The following is a 17,540-nucleotide window of genomic DNA, read 5'->3' as shown; positions in this document are numbered from 1 at the left end:
TGAGTTACTACAGAAAATTCTTTCCTGGGTATCTGGCTGGTGAATCTTGCCCATATGCTCAGGGTTTAGCTGATCACCATATTTGGGGTCGGGAAGGAATTTTCCTCCAGGGCAGATTGGAGAGGCCCTGGAGGTTTTTCGCCTTCCTCTGTAGCATGGGGCATGGGTGACTTGAGGGAGGCTTCTCTGCTCCTTGAAGTCTTTAAACCATGATTTAAGGACTTCAATAGCTCAGACATAGGTGAGGTTCTTCGTAGGAGTGGGTGGGTGAGATTCTGTGGCCTGCGCTTTGCAGGAGGTCGGACTAGATGATCAGAATGGTCCCTTCTGACCTCAGTGTCTATGAATCTCTATGAATCTATGATAAACTCCAGGAGCTCAAACTATTTAACTTAACTAATAGAAGGTTAAGGGGTGAGTTCACTACAATCTATAAGTACGTGCATGAGAACAAATATCTAATAATGGACTCTTCAAACTAGCAGAGAAAGATAACACAATCCAAATGTAATGCATCCGATGAAGTGAGCTGTAGCTCACGAAAGCTTATGCTCTAATAAATTTGTTAGTCTCTAAGGTGCCACAAGTACTCCTTTTCTTTTTACAATCCAAATGCTGGAAGTTGAAGATAGAGAAATTAAGACTGTAAAATTAAGATGTAAATCATTAACTGTTAGAGTAATTAACCATTGGAACAATTTAACAAGTGTCATGGTGGATTCTCCATCACTGATCATTTTAAAATCAAGATTGGATATTTTTCTAAAAGACATGCTCTAAGAATTATTTATGCCCTGTGTTATGCATGAGATCAGACTACATTATCACAATGACTTCTTCTGGCCTTGGAATCTATGAATCTGAATGGACAAACTATCTTCCCTCACCATACTATTCATAAGATAACTCGGAGGTCACCACATCACAGAGTAGAGAACCAAACTGATTAAGTCACAATTTGGTAGAAATGGAAGATAACTTTAGAAGATGTACATTGCAGGAACTGGGCAGATTTGGGTATGGACTACACATGAGTGGTAGCTAAACTGAAACATAAGTTTGTACCACAGCTCCATCCTTTCACCCAACCATTTTAATTTCAGATCATATGATGCTTGTTGATTTTTAAATGTTTGGAGGGAAAATAATGGAAACAGTATAAAAGTAAGAAAATGGAATCTTTTTCATTATACAACAAGACAGAGAAATACTGTATTAAAAAAAACTGAAAACAGTATGCTGTATGACAATTAATGAATTGGTTGTCTTGGGAGCAAGAAAATGGCCTGTGCTCTGTTCTTTTTAGCATCCTGAATATCATTCTTTATCCTTTTATTGAACATGCTATAAAGCCTGTGTTGGACCCTTTCCCATTTTGAAACAGAAAGAAAAGGAAACTGAACATACAACTGCACAGCACTTGTGAATTGTTACAGAGGTTGTTCAAATTAATGACATTTTGAAATACGTAGATAATTTTATAGCAGGATGTTTAATCAATTCAATTTAATAGCAGATGTTAATCCTCTTGCAGTAGTGAATAATAGTCAAAAATGTTTAAAGATCACTGACTTTTTATCACTGTGCTATGTGTTTCACAAGCAGTTAAAAGTGCTCCAGGATGATTTGTAAGAACATAAATCTGTGTTGCTAAGTAACTAAATGGTTGGTGTTGCTATTATCGGTGAAGATCTTTAAATAGGAGGCAAATACATCTGGCAAAGTATCAAAATCCTTCTCAAAAGAATATTTCATCAGAAGTGTGGATAAGATGATTTAATTAAAAAGAAAAAAAGAGAGCAAATCACCATGAAACTGATGTTGAAGCCTCTTCGGTCATGAAAGCAAATTCCTTTTTCCTTAGAAAGAAAAGGAGTACTTGTGGCACCTTAGAGACTAACAAATTTATTAGAGCATAAGCTTTCGTGAGTTACAGCTCACTTCATCGGATGCATTATCCGATGAAGTGAGCTGTAACTCACGAAAGCTTATGCTCTAATAAATTTGTTAGTCTCTAAGGTGCCACAAGTACTCCTTTTCTTTTTGCGAATACAGACAAACACGGCTGCTACTCTGAAACCTTTTTCCTTAGGAAAGCCTATTTCCTTTTTTGGCAGCTGTAGAATGCCACATTCACAGTCCATCCTTATGAGCTGAGCAAACAATTCACAAAATAATTTATTAGTCCCATTTGCCACTTTCTGTTTGCAGAATGTTCAAGGTGGTTTACTAAGTTCTTAAATGTATTAGATACTGGACATTTGCAATTTCTTTGTGAATTTGTTTTCTGTATGAAGAGTGCATTGTTAATATCTGATATGAGCACTTTTGAAGTGTGAACTCTTTTGCTTAGATTGATAGATACTAAGGTCACCATTATGATCATCTAGTCCGACCTCCTGCACAACGCCACCCACTCCTGCAAAAAACCTCTCACCTACGTCTGAGCTATTGAAGTCCTCAAATCATAGTTTAAAGACTTCAAGGAGCAGAGAATCCTCCAGCAAGTGACCTGTGCCCCATGCTACAGAGGAAGGCGAAAAACCTCCAGGGCCTCTTCTAATCTGCCCTTGAGGAAAATTCCTTTCCGACCCCAAATATGACATATGTCTCATGGTATAGCTTCTGTTCTCTGCATTGGATGATTTTTGTGAGTATTCAAGCATTTTGAACTGAACCCTGGCTCTTTGTACCTATTTATGCCAGTAAAGGTCAGCTATTTGGAGGTGTGTGAAAAGCAAATCTGAAAGGTTCACAAATATGGCTGAGTTGAGATTTATTTTTAAATTCAAATGAATATTCAAGCAGAGTTAAGGAGACAATTTCTGCCCACTTGCAGTCCTCTTTGCATTGCCAGAATAATGTAGAGGGGCCTTCGTGTATATAAAAGACTGCCCCAAAGTCTATTTAAACTCCCAGGTGCAATTTACAGAGATTTTCCCTAAGCATAAGCAACTGGCTATATCTATATGGCTTCCTTAGACCTCTTTGGCGTAAAACTTCATAGGGGCTTAGGTACTCATGTGATGAGGGCCACATAATTATCTAAGCAGATAAGCTGAAACTCTGACAAAAAAAACTATTTCCCCCATCTATTTTTGCAAGCATTTTCAAGACATGTCAACTAGGGATGTTACAGGTTTAATCTCATGCAATCAAATTACTAAAAATTATTTTTTCCTTCAGTTTAAGGTTGTCTCACAGATTTATCTTGGTTCAATTATTGTAATTCTAACTTCTGACTGAAACCTTCTCCAAAGGCCAAATTCAAAGCCCAGCCATGTCAATGAAAGGACTCTTGCTGGAATACATGGTCTTTGGATCAGGCCCTTCAACCACTATCACCTTTCGCAGAATACCAACAAAAGTACCAATTCAGGAATATATCTGTATCCATGACAACCCTTAAGCATGTGTTATCCTGGCTGGAGATGGACATAAGCACATGCTTACGTGTTTTTTTCTGAATTGGTAGCGAAATGAATAGATAGTAGTATATGATATTGAGCTACATGAGCTGGAATGCCAATTTACTTACTCTAATGGCAAATGCTCCAGATTATTTCATACAGTAAAACTATCTGTTCCTAACTTATTCTCATATACTAGATAAACAGTTAAAATGCTTGGTTGATTTTTGCCTCAAAAAGAGCCAGCATTAGAGATTCAAAGCAAGCAAATACTACCTCCCTATTTTTATCCAATGTTATTATCTGGTATTTGCACATACCTATCACTTGTACAGTAGTCAAACAATGGGGCTGCTTCTGCAGAGCACCAGATTATATATCATTAAATACAAAACTATTCTGAATAAAACCACTGTTGAGACACAAGTTAACAAGAACCAGGAAATGCAAAGTTTGCCCTTATCTCACATCCTTATCACCACATAAGGTATGTAGATGAGCTTTTAATTAGAGCTGATCAGGAGTTTTCCAATACAAAGTGCAGTTTTTACAAAATCAGAATTATTCTAAATTTTGATTTTGCATGAAATATTTGATTTTCCATCATAAAAATCACAACGAAGTATTTCATTTTAGGACAGTTCAAACCAAATCAGAATATACTGATTTTTTTTAAACTGACCTGAAACATTTCATTTGAAACGAGTTCAGCAAAACATTAAGCTGCTTTTCCCTGTGGTGTATTGCCTTATATTCCAGCCCTAATGCTCTTCTGTACTCTTCTTGAAGACTACACCTCCCCAAAACCAATGCACTGATTTACCTCTCATGGAGCTGTGTGGTGCATCATGGGAGCCACATAACTTTGTGTTCATTGTGGGAAATTTAGCCTGGCCTGGGAGTCACATGACTCTGTGCATTATGGGAGATTTAGCCTGCCCAGGGAGCCAGGCCCATAGAGAAGAATTAGGGTAACAAGTTCCTGAGCTACAATTCCAATACAATACATTTTCAAGGTGAATGCAATTTAATTTTGAAATGACTCAGATTGAAGCATTTCATGTCATTTCATTTCATGTCTGAAGTACCTGGATACTGGGCTAGGTGGACTATTGATCTGACCCAATATGTTTGTTATATGTTCTTTTTTCAACAAACCTACATGAACCATTTCAATCTTGGGAAGGTCAAAATGTTTAGTTTCTATTGAAACATTTAATTATGACACTTAGGATTTCTATTCCATGGAACATTTCAGCTTTTCATTCCATTTTGGGACAAAAATAAATGTTGCAATACTGGAATTTTCCACACAATAGAAAGTCAGTTTTTTTCTGCTCTACTTTTAATATTGACATTCACAGCCAAAAGCATTTTTAAAATGACAGAAAAGATATACAAAAGAACATAAGAATGGCATCAGACCAAAGGTCCATCTAGCCCAGTATCCTGTTTTCCGACAGTGGCCAATGCCAGGTGCCTCAGAGGAAATTAAGAGAACAGGTAATCATCAAGTGATCTATCCCCTGTGACCCATTCCCAGCTTCTAGCAAACAGAGGCTAGGGACACCATCCGTGGCCATCCTGGCTAATAGCCATTGATGGACCTATCCTCCATGAACTTATCTAGTTCTTTTTTGAACCCTGGTATAGTTTTGGCCTTCACAACCTCCTCTGGAAAAGAGTTCCACAAGTTGACTGTGCATTGTGTGAAGAAATACTTCCTTTTGTTGGTTTTAAACCTGATGCCTATTAATTTCATTTGGTGACTCCTACTTCTTTTGTTCTGAGAAGGAGTAAATAACACTTCCTTATTTACTTTCTCCACACCAGTCATGATTTCATAGACCTCTAGCATATCCCACCTTATTTGTCTCTTTTCCAAGCTGAAAAGTCCCAATTTTATTAATCTCTCCTCATACGGAAGCTGTTTCATACCCTGATCATTTTTGTTGCCTTTTTCTGAAACTTTTCCAATTTCAATATGTCTTTTTTGAGATCGGACAACCACATCTGCACACAGTATTCAAGATGTGGGCATACCATGAATTGAACTAGAGGCAATGTGATATTTTCTGTCTTATTATCATAGATTCACAGATACTAAGGTCAGAAGGGACACTATGATCATCTAGTCCGATCTCCTGCACAACACAGGCCACAGAATCTCACCCACCCACTCCTGCGAAAAACCTCTCACCTATGTCTGAGCTATTGAAGTCCTCAAATCTATCTCTTTCTTAATGATTCCCAAAATTCTGTTAGCTTTATTGACTGCCACTGCACATTGAGTGGATGTTTTCAGAGAACTATCCATAATGTTCCAAGATCTCTTTCTTGAGTGGTAACAGCTAATTTACACCTCATCATTTTATATGTATAGTTGGGATTATGTTTTCCAATGTACATTACTTTGCATTTATCAACATTGACTTTCTTCTGCTATTTTGTTGCCCAGTCACCCAGTTTTGTGAGATCCCTTTGTATCTCTTCACAGTCTGCTTTGGACTTTACTATCTTGAGTAGTTTTGTATCATCTGCAAATTTAGCCACCTCATTGTTTACCCCTTTTCAGCTAAACTTTGGTTGCCCATCTTTTTACATAATGTAAAGGTAGGGGTTTTATACTTTCCTCATTTTGCTTCCAGATATTCTTTTATTCTGAACCATTATAACATAGAGATTATTTGTTGTGTTCCATTCTATTGGGAAAATAATACTGAGGCAACTTGGAGATGGACATTCGTGGGATAAGGCACGTTCAAGGAACAGCTTGCAATGCTGATGCTCATGTTGTGCCTACTGTCTGAATCTAGCATTAATAGAGCTTGCTGTATGCATAATGAACATTTAACTGACAAATATAAAGCCCTTATTTCTGCTCACAGAGTATCTGTGAATAGTGGTTGACTTTTATTAATGTGGTAGTTATAAATGTTCAATGAAAACTTTATATGAGAACTCAACTCTGCCACAGACTTATTGTGTGAATTTTGGAAAGTCATTGAAACCCAGTTGCTAAATACCTTTGTGGATTTGTGCCTTAATCTCTCTGTGAAGTACTACACAATCTATAAAATAGGGATAATATTATTTCCTCTATTCCACTAAGAAAGTGAGAGTGGACATGTCTGGAACATGATATGCTCTGGCAATTCTCCCCTGCCCTTGGAGTTGGACCCTTTGTCAGGTAACAAATGAGATCCACTCCAATATAGGCTTAAATAGGTTCTTGTAGCCTTTATTTTGCATGTTTAAGTCAAGACAATGCAATTATCACCTATGAATTGCATATACATGCTGAAACAGGTAAGGCAAGAAAAGTAACTGATCAAGTTACCTCTCCTAGGTATAGGGCCACTTTTTTCAAATCTCTGCTCTCTGCTATGTTCTTCCCCTGTTCTTTTCCATGCTCTTATTGAAAATTACTATCTTTTATACCCTCTTCCACAACTTTGCACAGATTCAGTTACCTTATCTATGCACCTATCCATTCTAAACCTCCAACTAAAACATTTTAATGCATAAATCACAATAACTAAAACTAATACCTTTTACCTGACTAAAACTTGTCTGCTTCTATGATTAGTCTCTGCTATTAATCCCACTGCCTCCATCCATTGATTTTATTTTACTGGACTGTTTCTGTGGCCTTGGGTTTTTGCTTGTTAGCTTGTCTTGAGGGGCATCTGAAGTTAGCAATTCCCTATGACACTCTGTTTCACCTGCTATTTACATAGACTGAAGTTGTACAGAGTAAGAAATACAAGCCAGGTTTCATGGGTTACACAACCCTGAAGCTTGTTTAGCTAAATTCTGGAATCATGCATCAGCAGGGACATATACAAGAGCAAAGATTTCTTTAAATTTTCCTATTTTTTTACATATATATGTGACTAACACAATTCATTACCCAGTGTTCCAACACCCTAGGAACCACTGCCAGCCCCTAGGTGGAATTCTATATTGTACTTCATCTTGACAGCTAAAGAGGAACTGATCAGAGAAAATTAGGGTTTGCTTAGGTGCAAGCGATATGACTTGATTATATTTATATGCTAACGGAATAAATTCACAGCCACAAACATATATATATGCACACACACACACACACATACACAAATGGATGGTGCTTTAAGTGGGCCTTTTTACAAAGCTGAAAACAATAGCCAAATCAGCTGGAAGAAATAATTCTATTTCATTGTTACTACCACCTACAGAACAATTAAAAAGTTTCTTTGATAGGGTACTGGCCTAGGAATCAAAAATTGTCTCTGGTGTTCACTTAATGAGAGCTTGGTGGGCTCTCCTGCACTCTACTTTGCTCTTGTGAAGTTCTCAGGTTCAGGAAGCAACATATGATTATTCTGACTATAAATGTAGTAAACTTTCCATTTCTTGAATATCAGTACCCTCTCCCAATTACTCATCATATGCAAGTGTATATTCTTTACATACTGCTCTCTTTTACAATCTTGTATATAAGAAACTGGTGCTGCCCCTGTGAATCTATCCAGTACTCTGAGCAAGTTATATGACTGATGGCGAACAAGACACGTGAATAGCACTTAGAATATCAGTGTGACTGAAGCTGAATTATGACTTGCTGAAACTAGAGCATCACCAGAGCCAAGATCAGTTATTAACAGATATTACAGAGATGAGCTCAATATAAGAACCTAAATAGATAGAAATAGAAATGTGTATCCCAGTGGTTCCCGAACTTGTTCCGCCACTTGTGCAAGGAAAGTCCCTGATGGGCCGGGCCGGTTTGTTTACCTGCCGCATCCGCAGGTTCGACTGATTGCGGCTCCCAATGGCCGCGGTTCGCTGCTCCAGGCCAATGGGAGCTGCTGGAAGTGGCGTGGGCCGAGGGATGTACTGGCTGCCGCTTCCAGCAGTTCCCATTGGCCTGGAACAGCAAACCATGACCACTGGGAGCTGTGATCGGCCAAACCTGTAGACGCAGCAGGTAAACAAACCGGCCCGGCCCACCAGGGGCTTTCCCTGCATAAGCGGCAGAACAAGTTTGGGAACCCCTGGTGTATCCTATTCAGCAGAGTAAGATTTTTCATGAAGCCAGGGCTAAATCTGGTTTGCAAGCAGTCCTGCTTAAATAATTTGTACTGATATTTTGTGTACATGGAGTAGCCAAGATAACTGGCAAGTGACTGGGAGAAGTTTTCCATCCCTGAAAGTCTTAGGGTAACATTGAATGAGTTTATGGGGCATAGATATGTGTAATTGGATGATGCTGGAAAAGATCAGAACAAGGGAAACTCTTCACTTTCCCATTACTAGCTGATTTGCAGACATGGCAAACCTGTGAAAAAACTCAGAAATTGGGCTTGTTTTTGTCTTAATTGGCTTGTGAGTTGCTTGTTGGCTAGTTGTTGGCTTGTAGCTTGTTGCTTCTTTTTTTTGATCAGCTACTGGCAAGCAGGGGCAAGGGGGCTGCCTTCAGATCAATTTGTGTTTCCCAAAGACAAATTCTTCTTTGCCCCCCCAAAACACACAATTCCATTTGTGGCCTTGTGTTCACTTTAAAATACCTCAATTTGGCAGTCAGGGTAGAGGGGGAGGCAGGGCGGGTCCTCAGGTGGAACATAGGTGGGGCCACATCCTGGGTCAGGGAGGCTTAGCCTGCCCTGGACTTTGATACTCACTGCCCATGCTGCACAAATCCTGATTCCTCAATATAGGGCAAGCTGGGGATTGCACCAATTGAGCTAATTGTAGTATATGTAATGGTCAGCAGAAGTGCAGTTATTCCATTTTCTAGCTACCCACCGCTGAATCAAAGCTATTCCCCAATGCAGAACAGCTGTATTGCCAGAAGGCCTGATTTCCTCAATGCCATCTCCCCTCCAAATACTCAACTTCTACTGACCATGTCTATGTTACTGATTATGTGATTTGAAAATTGAGAGTGGGTGGAGCTCATTGCATATCCCAGAACCTAGGAGCACCTGAGGTCAAAAGGAATAACCTGACTGAATGCTTTTGGCCCTGAGAATCTTGGCATGTTTATCAAGGCTCTCTGTTCACCAAAGCCTGTGGGTTTGGTGATTATTTAACAACAACAACAAAGGAAAGGAACTTTGTCAATAAGACCCCTTCCAACTTATTTTAAGACCCCCCCCATTTTCTTCATGCCCTCATTTTTTTGCTCCTCACAAATTCATCTGAAAACAGACACAGGAAAATATGCTTTGAATTTCAGCTTTTGTTGTCATGAAGTTGCATTTTTTTTCTGACCTATAGGCTACAAACCTAGCAGACTGTTTTGGAAGGCTATACAGAAGAGATCGGCAAACCTTTGGCATATGGCCCATCAGGGAAATCCGCTGGCAGGCCAGGATGGTTTGTTTACCTGCAGTGTCTGCAGGTTCGGCCAATCGCAGCTCCCACTGGCCGCAGTTCGCCGTTCCAGGCCAATGGGGGCTGCGGGAAGCAGCGGCCAGCACATCCCTCAGCCCATGCCGCTTCCCGCAGCCCCCATTGGCCTGGAACGGTGAACTGTGGCCAGTGGGAGCTGCGTTCAGCCGAACCTGCAGACACTGCAGGTAAACAAACCGTCCTGGCCTGCCAAGGTCTTTCTCTGATGGGCCGCATGCCAAAGGTTGTTGATCCCTACTATACAGGGTGACTGAAACATCTTAACACTGAGTGTGCATGAAGTGCCTGCTTAACCGCCAACCCTTTTTATTTTCAGTAATTAGGGCTCCTATCTTGTTCAAAACTTCTTGCACTTTATATCTAACCATGGAATGTCTCATTTCCTCCCTCAGCAGAGTAATTGCCTCTGGTCCTGTTTTAACCATTCTCTGTCATCTAAATCTCATGAGGCAAATTGATCAAGTTTCAAAGAGCTGCATGTGAAACAGTATGGTTAAACCCTATGCTACTCTTAACAGTTTGGGGCATCAATTAAGTTGTGGGTGCTCAGCTCCCCTCAGGACCAGATAATACCTTCAGAGATCACAAAAGAGATTGTAATGAGAGGATGTGTCTACACCGCAATTAGACACCCTGTGTGGCCAGTGCCAGCAGATTTGGGATCCTGAGGCTCAGGCTGCAGGGTTGTTTAGTTGCAGTGTAGACATTTCAACCTCTGGGACCCTCCCACCTTGGATTGCCCTTGTAATCTAGAGGTAGCTGAAGAACTGTCTGTAAGGGAAGGTAAATAGGCAGCTTTAGAAAACAAAAAGCTTGGATGAGTCTGGACCTTAGACTCTGTTCCTGCTCTAGTTCCTGCTAAACCAGAAATGCATGTCTAGAACAGGAAAAATAAGGGTAAGAAAGGAGGATCCTATTTCAAACTCATTCTACCTTTACCAAGGGAGAAATGGTCATTGATTCAGATGTTGATAATATGTGGCAGTTTTGGGATTTGAACAAATCCCCACAGATCAGATCTATCTACATATCATTTTTATTTTCCATAACCATAAACACAGGTTGTCCCAGATAATGTGTTTTCTACTCCCTTTCTCCCTTATCTGGCAACTGTAAGGGATCAGAAGAGTAAGTAAACAAAAAACTGGTCATGGGAATGTCAGCCTTGTCATAATTAGTGAAATCTGACCATAAATGTCAGCTAGCTAAATGAATTGTGAAAAGTTTCTAATCTATCTAAATATTGCCTCTCCGACATTGTAGCCCTCAGAATAATATTGCCTCTCATTTAGGGCCGCTAATGTGCCATTGTCGATTGCAGCAGACACCACAGCACAATAACTGCATTCTGGCATATGTTTTATTTCAGCATGTACAACAAATATCACTAAAGGCAAAAGGCCCTTGTCAAAGATTTCTTTTTTAAAAGGTAATTGCTTTTAAAACTTTTTATTTGCATTTCAAAAGAATGAAAACTTTGATTACAGTAAATTAATATATTCCACATACTGTGTCATTGAGTGATCAGCATTTTCTCACCTGCTCATAAAGAGGAATATACTGAAGCAAGCTGTGTCCTTCAAGTGGTAAGTAGTTCTATTAGCTGGTAAATAAAACATCTTTGGGTCTTATCCTGAAAACACTTATGCACATGATTATCTTCACTCATATTTGTAGTCTTGTGGAAATTATTCCCTTTTGCACCATTTTACTGAGTTGAAATCAATGGGACTACTGAAGTGAGTAAAGTTTAAAATCAAGTTTGCAGGGGCAGGGTCATAGCCATGCTGGAAAAAAGAAAGGTGAACCTTTCATAAAACCTATGAATCCCTAAAATCTATTAGAAAAAGCAAAAAGAGCACACAAATGAAACAAAAGCTTCTTTCTTAATCTTCTGTAAATTGGTGTTTAGTATCATCATGTACAATCCAACTGGTAGAGGAAATAAAGAGGAAAGACCCATCAGAAGTGGAGAATTTTTTATGATTTTAATAATTTGCATCAACAAATAGTTGTCCAACCCTACAGACATTTAGGTATGTGCTCAGCTTTACTCACACGAGTTCAATAAGGCTACTTGCATGAGTAAAATCACACATCTGTGAAAACGATTGCAGGATTGAGCTCAATGGTACAGGATTATTTCTTTCCACTTTCTCTATTTTCAGAGGCTACAGAATGGCAACTGTAGTTCTAAGCAAACAACTGACCTGTCATTTATACCTGCCATGATAATAGGCTTTATTTCAGCTAAATAACTCTGAATCATGGGCTTTAGTTAACCTAAGCACAGTTTACTTTGGTGTTAGGATCCCTTGCTTTGTAAAGGAAATGGGAAACAAAAATATTTTCTCAGTAGAGAAACAAGTAGAGTTACCCTAGTTCATTCAAATCATTTATCACAATTACAAATGCCAAGTTTTTAAATAAATCTAATATTTTAAGTTTATTGCTGGTAGAAACACTGGCAAAGGGATGGTGATGGAGTGACTGTGTTTCCACCCCTCCCATTCTCTGCATCAACCCATAGAATGGGGCTTCAGATGAGTACTTCAGATGAATTCTCTGTGTCCTGTGTCACTGAGCAGCTCCTAGTGCTTCTCCACCAGTAATGCAGTTTTGCAAGTAGGACAGCTGGTGCATTCCAGTACTCTGATGAATTGGCTCGCCTAAGAGAGACCTCCGGTGCGGAAGCATTTATGGAGCTTTGATAGTAATTAAAGCTGCCCTGGTGAGAGGCAGAAGTCAGAGATGAAAACTTCCCAGGCATACTGAGGTTAGCCAGCAAATGAGAATGTAGTTTACTCCTTCCTGTATAAACCTTACTGAATTTGTCTCCATGTACTTAATGGGAATATGATCTAGTGGATAAAGCTCAGGACTGGGAGTCAGGAAGGATATCCTAGACCTAAATCAACCACTGTGACAATTAGGGTCCAGACACCCCTGGGAAGAACGGGGGTCTGAACCCCACTGAATAAATCAGTCAATCAGCTGATTGTATACAATATTATTGTACTATAATGTGTATCAAGTAAGGTCTTTTATGAAAGCTTGTGATGTTCAGAACTTGCTGGTCATCATGAGATAGGCACACAGACTGTTATTATGAATGTGTGTATTTGTATAAATATAAAATTGCTCACAATTTGTGCTGTAATATTCAGCTCCACCTCATAACAGGGAGGTAGGTAGCCAGGCAGGGAGGGGCTGTTGCCTTCCCAACCAGATGAGACTAGCTCCAAAGATCTTGCATTGTACAATCCAGGAAAAGACAAGTGATGGTCCTTTTAAAGTTAATGGGAAAATATTAAAACAACTGAAATGTTAAACTGAAAAGAAAATCCCAGTCTTGGAAAACTAAGAAAGAATGGAATTTCCCCCACCTTGAATCATCATAGTCTGAGAGAGAGAGAAAAAAATGAAAAAGAACCATGTAGCTCTTGTTAAAGGGAAAGGGATTTGAAGTGAAGGGTCTCCATAAACTGATAGCCAGCACTTAGGTGGGGTGCTGTCCCCTTTATGACAGATGGCCACTAGCAAACCAAAGGCAATGGGTAACTTATGTGAGAAAAGGGATTTTTATCTCATGTATAAGGGTAAATCTGAGATTGCATCTTTATTTTTATTTTCTGTATAACTGATATGCATCTGCTTTCCCTTACTATTTCACCTTTGAATCTGTGTTATTTTTTATGTTAAATAAACCTCTTGTTTAGTTGTTTGTTGTTTACTAATAGGTCTCTGTGAAAATGGTGTAATGTGTGTCCCAAAGTGAACTGATAACGGGGGCAGGTTTCACTCCTTCTGGGGTGATGAACCAAAAGGGGAAAAGTTTGAGTGTCTGGTAGATAAGAACTCAGAGTAGGGAGATTTGTGGAGACTTGGGAAAGGAAGGGATGGTGAAGGCACCTTGAAAGAAGTAAGTGGAAGTCAGAGTGAGACCTTTATGCTAGTAGGCTGGCTACTGGTGTTAAGGCTCTGGGCCATATCTGGGGTGAGATAGCCCCTTATTGATCTAGTGATCCCCCAAACCACTCACTCACAGTATGAATTTGGGCAATGATTGAACCTATCTGTTCTTCAGTTTCCATATACAGAAATGGATATAACACTTCCCTACATTTTCAAGATGTGTGTGTGAAGACTCAGTTACTGCTTGTAAAGTACTTTGAGATCCTCAGCTAGGAGATACTAGAGAAGTGCAGAATGTTATTAAAATTTGCATAAACAAAAATGAGTTGGAGGGTCTCTTTGAGGAAAACCTCAATTCCAGTGATGGGAGGGGGGGCTAAAAAGTGGCATTTCTGGCATTAACCTGGTTAATTTACAATAATGTAACTTTTGAAAACAGAGGTTGTTTTTCTGTGATAATAATAAAACTAGAAGGCAGAATCCTGCTCCCATTGAAGCCAATGATAATCTTGTATGGGTTAAACTTATATTTATGAAGCTTTTGTCCATTGAATGATTCCTGAAATGTTATTTTAAATAGGTGAAATTATTGGTGGTGTGCGGAGCCAACACCAGTTGCTCTGCATGAATGAACCCCTGCAAAAGGGTTTCAGAGTAGCAGCCGTGTTAGTCTATATTCGCAAAAAGAAAAGGAGTACTTGTGGCACCTTAGAGACTAACAAATTTATTAGTGCATAAGCTTTCGTGAGCTACAGCTCACTTCATTGGATGCATCTGATGAAGTGAGCTGTAGCTCACGAAAGCTTATGCACTAATAAATTTGTTAGTCTCTAAGGTGCCACAAGTACTCCTTTTCTTTTTGCAAAAGGGTTGTGAGTGGAGTAGCTGTGCAATGGTCCAATGTGCTATGTGTACCATGCCATGTGCAAACAATTTCTGCAGCAGTATTTGCATAGGACAGTGTAGAAGGTCACAATGAGGACAGACTAGGGATGGGAACACCTCCATGTTTATTCAGATCCAGTGGCCCTAACATCCTACACAACTAGGGGCTGATCCAAAGTCTCATTGGAGTCGATGAGAGTCTTTCAACTGACTAAAATAGCTACTTCCTGCAACATTTCAAATACAGCAAATGTAGGGAAGGTTTTATCATACAGTATTCAAAATATTTCTACTCAATAAAAATACCTGTTCATCAGAAAATGTATAAATTAAGAACATTAAAGAAAAAAAGTGCCATTAAGAAAAAAGAGCAGTCACGGGGTGTCTTCTTCAAAAGATTAAACTGTTCAACCTACTTTCAGCCTTAAGGCAAGAAATACAGTATTTTTAGAAGTCATGTTATGAAAAGACTGGGAAACAATACAAATTTTAGAAAATTGGAACCATGCAGGCAATAGGTCAAATTCATTTCTGGTAGAACTTTATTGACTTGAATGGGTTTACAATGTCTATTACAACAATACATTATACAATAATTTAGGCTGAATTGTTTGTGCAGCAACAGTATTTTTAAGAGCATTTGCACTTGAAAACTCAAGAACATTGAAATTTTTATTATTGCCTGGAACCAGTGTTTTCCAGTGTCTGATAGAAACTTAGTTTACACTAAGTTTTAATTTTATCAGACATGAATTCTGTCATTCAAGTGAAACTCCAGTATAGGCAGTGACAGAATCTAATATGATGGAATCTTTTTGTGGGGGGATTAATATTTGGATGTATTTTTTCTAGCAGTTGGGGAATTTTGCCAGTCAGAAGCATGCAAATTAAATTATCTAAAGAACTTTGTAAATCTTTCCATGAAAGTGAAGATTCCAGTTCTGTTCCCCAGGAAGCCAGTAGCAAATTCCCACTGACTTCAATGAGATTAGGATTAGGCATTTAAAAGCTGGGGAGTCAGCAAGAAACTGAGGGACTTCAGCTCCCTTTGAAATCAATGGGAAATGAAGACATTCAGCAGCCCTCACAAGGTTTGGACCTTTCCAGAGCATCTCTACATTTTCTCATATATCAAAAACAGTAACAGCTTCCTGCTTTAAATAAACAGGGTGTTGAGAAATGTTTCTCTCTCTCTCTTTCCAAAAATTCATTTTTGAGTCTATATGGAGGAGTCTTTTCTTTCCTTGTTGTAAAAAGAGGTGTTCATTCTGTGGGAAGCATAATTAAGTCAGAGCAAGCAGTTTCACCCTTGTTAGCTATGTATCTACTTATATAGCCTTTATCATCAAAGTTTTGAGTTCCTCAGAATTATTAAGGCTTTTTAGGCCTTGTCTACCCTACAGAGTTTTGTCCACGTGTAGGCCAGTGGGCTAGTTTACCTTTAGTATATGCACATCTTTGCATTATATTCAGCAGTAATGCAAGAAACCTACAGGCATGTAGCCTTTAAAACATTAGCTTCAGCAAGTTAGCATATGGCTTAGATCATTGGGCTCAACGGGTAGTGATCAATGGCTCCATGTCTAGTTGGCAGCCAGCATCAAGTGGAGTGCCCCAGGGGTCTGTCGTGGGGCCAGTTTTGTTCAACATCTTCATTAATGATCTGGAGAATGGGATGAATTGCACTCGCAGCAGGTTCACAGATGACACTAAACTGGGGGAGAGGTAGATACACTGGAGGATAGAGATAGGGTCCAGAGTGACCTAGACAAATTGGAGGATTGGGGCAAAATAAATCTGATGAGGTTCAACAAGGACAAGTGCAGAATCCTGCACTTAGGACAGAAGAATCCCATGCACTTCTACAGGCTGGGAACTGCCTGGGTAAGCAGCAGTTCTGCAGAAAAAGACCTGGGGATTACAGTGGATGAGAAACTGGATATGAGTCAAAAGTGTGCCTTTGTTGCCAAGAAGGAAAACGGCATATTGGGCTGCATTAATGGGAGCATTGACAGCAGATCAAGGGAAGTGATTATTCCCCTCTATTCGGCAATGGTGCAGCCACATCTTGAGTACTGTGTCTAGTTTGGGGCCCCCCCAGTACAGAAAAGATGTGGACAAATTGGAGAGAGTCCAGCGGAGGGCAATGAAAATGATTAGGGGGCTGGAGAGGAGAGGCTGAGGAAACTGGGCTTGTTTAGTCTGCAGAAGAGAAGAGTGGAGGGGGGGAATTTGATAGCAGCCTTCAGCTACCTGAAGGGGGGGTTCCAAAGAGGATGAAGCTAGGCTGTTCTCAGTGGTGGTAGATGACAGAACAAGAAGCAATAGTCTGAAGTTGCAGTGCAGGAGGTTTAGATTGGATATTAGGAAAAACTATTTCACTAGGAGGATGGTGAAGCCCTGGAATGGGTTACCTAGGGAGGTGGTGGAATCTCCATCCTTAGAGATTTTTAAGGCCCGGCTTGACAAAGCCCTGGCTGGGATGATTTAGTTGGGGTTGGTCCTGTTTTGAGCCGGGGGTTGGACTAGATGACCTCCTGAAGTCTCTTCCGACCCTAATCTTCTTCTATGATTCTATGAAACTGGTACATAGTATAGCAAATATATAATGGAAATTTGCACTTTTTTAAAAAAAGGGCAGACTTAAAAATTCTCCAGATAAAGGTACCAAGACATTAAAATCATTAGAACAAAGAGTAAAGAAAGATAATGCTTCAAAGATAATGCTTCAATGATATTTGGTTAAGTGTGTTGGTAATTTTTAGGACAACAGAATTTATAACTGTAGCATATGACTGACATTATCTTGTGGGGCGGGGACATGGAAAAAAGTGGCAGCCCCAAAAAATTGTTGGCCAGCACTGAGGGGTTCTGCAGGAAGTCTTCAAAACCTCAGTTGCCACATTTCTCCTGTAGGGCACCAGTATCGAT

Source organism: Dermochelys coriacea, chromosome 3 (genome assembly GCF_009764565.3).
Source record: "Dermochelys coriacea isolate rDerCor1 chromosome 3, rDerCor1.pri.v4, whole genome shotgun sequence".
In the NCBI taxonomy this organism is placed as follows: domain Eukaryota; kingdom Metazoa; phylum Chordata; order Testudines; family Dermochelyidae; genus Dermochelys; species Dermochelys coriacea.
Note: the sequence above shows the minus strand (reverse complement) of the source record.